This window comes from Nematolebias whitei, chromosome 7 (genome assembly GCF_014905685.2).
Source record: "Nematolebias whitei isolate Nwh7 chromosome 7, NemWhi1, whole genome shotgun sequence".
In the NCBI taxonomy this organism is placed as follows: Eukaryota; Metazoa; Chordata; class Actinopteri; order Cyprinodontiformes; family Rivulidae; genus Nematolebias; species Nematolebias whitei.
This window is the reverse complement of record NC_056504.1, coordinates 3,071,360-3,074,288: the sequence shown is the minus strand read 5'-3', so window position 1 is coordinate 3,074,288 and position 2,929 is coordinate 3,071,360.

The window sequence follows — 2,929 nt, the reverse complement described above, 5'->3', positions numbered from 1 at the left end:
TGTTTGTTTACAGTAAGTGTTTGTTTACAGTGGATGTTTGTTTACAGTGGGTGTTTGTTTACAGTGGATGTTTGTTTACAGTGGGTATTTACTCAAATAATGTAGGAACAATAAATAATTTGAGGAGTTAGCAATTAGGAAAAAAAAGAAAAGACAAACAATACCATTTTGAAACAACTTACAATAAAAAAAGACCATAAAAGAAAACTTTTCAAAGATAAATTTTTAAACAATCAAGTTCACAATGTGTGCCCTGCATGTGCATTCTGCTGGCCCCCTTACGAAATACAACATGGTGGAGGGTTCTCCTCTGATACAGTTTGGGCTCGGTGTGGTCTGAAGACTCACAGACGTGTGTGTATGTGTGTGTGTGTGTGTGTGTGTGTGTGTGTGTGTGTGTGTGTGTGTTACATCGGTGTAGATCATTAATGCAGAGTTCAGGTTCCTCACAGATTACTGATCTTAATGCATCAGTACATCCTTTTAATAACAAAAGATCCAATTTTAGAAAAAACAAAAAGAAAAACAAACCTAACAAAACAAATGAGAGAGAGATTTGATGTTTTTAGGTAACAGGTGGTCAGTTGATGCTGTATGGTCGAGATAAATTAAATATTGTCTCATATAAACCTCTTTCAGTGACGCCCTGTATTAACGGTGCGTTCGATTTGTTACTGGCAGTCAGAAGTTTTGAGTCCCTGAAGTGAGAATTCATACTCAGAAAGTCAGAGAAAATCAAAAATGGCTGCTCTGCACATCGTTGTGTTACCCACAGCAGGAAAAGTTTCCATTTGCTGCAGCGTTGAATGGATAGGATGCAACAAAAAATATATATTATCTTTAACTGCAAATCCTGGTTGGCTCAGTTAGGCCAGAACGTCACTGGGCTGTGGCTTTAGACCAGTTGGTGACTCCTAGTTGTCTTTTGCAAACCCAGAGAACATTGAGTGTTTTAAGGCTCCAGGGAGCGGAGCAGACATGTTGAGACTTTTATATGTGCACACTTTGAAAAACTGAATTAGAGGTTAATAATAATAATAATAATACATTTTATTTCAAAGGCGCCTTTCTGGCACTCAAGGACACCGTACAAAGAATAAAATCAGCAGTAACAGAAACTAAGTGATGAAAAGAAAAGAAAAGAAAAAGAAAGGAAGAAAAAAAGACAATGTATAAAATCAATATAAAATCTATATAAAATCAGGCAAAACCAATTGTGTCAGGTGGAAAAAGCAGATCTAAAGAGGTGTGTTTTGAGTTCTGATTTGTATTGTGAGATTGACTTTATGTTTCTAATGTGAGGTGGTAACGAGTTCCAAAGTCGGGGAGCAGAGCGACTGAAGGCTCTGCTCCCCATGGTGGTGAGACGGGCGGAGGGGACAGTCAAAAGGATGGAGGAGGATGATCTGAGGGAGCGAGAGGGAATGGCAATATGAATAAGATTTGAAAGATATGGTGGGGAGAGATTGTAGAGGGCCTTGAAAGTGAACAGGAGAATTTTGTAATCTATGTGGAACTTGGTTGGCAGCCAGTGGAGTTTTTGCAGGACTGGAGTGATGTGATGAATGGATGGGGTTTTGGTGATGATGCGGGCAGCTGAGTTCTGGACCAGTTGGAGCTTATGAAGAGATTTGTGGGTGAGACCGAACAGAAGGGAGTTGCAATAGTCCAGGCGCGATGTAACCAGACAGTGAACAAGGATGGCAGTGGAATGGGGAGTAAGGGAGGGGCGGAGGCGGTTGATGTTGCGTAGGTGAAAATAAGCCGAACGGATGGTGTTGTTGATATGAGACTGGAAAGAAAGAGTGCTGTCGAGGATGACACCTAGACTCTTTACCTGAGGGGAGGGAGAAATGGAACGGTTATCAATGTCAATACTGAAATTTTTGGTTTTAGCCAGGGTGGATTTTGTACCAATGAGAAGAACCTCTGTTTTGTCACTGTTAAGTTTAAGAAAATTTGAGGTGAACCAGGATTTTATTTCAGTCAAGCAGTCGGTAAGCGAGGATGGCGGGAGGTTGGAGGCGGGCTTACTGGAAACATAGAGCTGGGTGTCATCCGCATAACAGTGGAAATCGATATTGTGCTTGTGGAAAATAGTGCCGAGGGGAAGAAGATAAATAATGAAGAGGAGGGGTCCCAGGACAGAGCCCTGGGGAACTCCTGATGTGACAGATGAAGGCTCGGAAGTGAAGGTTTTGATCCGGATGAACTGAATGCGGCCGGAGAGATATGATTTAAACCAGTTTAGAGGAGTCTGAGTGATACCGATAGAGGAAAGTCTATTGAGTAGGGTGGCATGGCAAATGGTGTCAAACGCTGCACTCAGGTCAAGGAGGATGAGGATGGACAGCAAGCCGGAGTCAGCTGCCAAGAGGAGGTCATTGGTGATTTTTATAAGAGCTGTTTCTGTACTATGGAGGGGACGAAAACCAGACTGAAACAGTTCATACAGGTTATTGTTGGATAAGTAAGTATGGAGTTGAGATGCAACTGTCTTTTCAAGAATCTTGGAGATAAAAGGCAAGTTGGAGATAGGACGGAAATTATTGTGATTACGGTAATCAGCGCCAGGTTTTTTCAGGATAGGGGTTATGGCAGCAATTTTAAAAGATGCAGGAACTGTTCCGGTGGAGAGAGAGGAGTGAATAATGGCAGAAATGAGAGGGAGTATAGATGGGGCACAGGCTTTAACCAGAACTGTTGGAAGAGGGTCAAGCAAACAGGTGGACAACTTGGACTTGTTGATGAGGCTTATGATTTCTGAAGTTGTCGGGAGTTCGAAGGAAGAGAAGGAGTGGGCTGGAGGAGAAAGTTCACGAGTAGGACAAGGGGTCGGTTGTGAGCTGAGATACTGATGGATCTTAACAATTTTACTGTCAAAAAAATGACATGAGGGAGTTACAAAATTCAGTTGAACACAGATGTG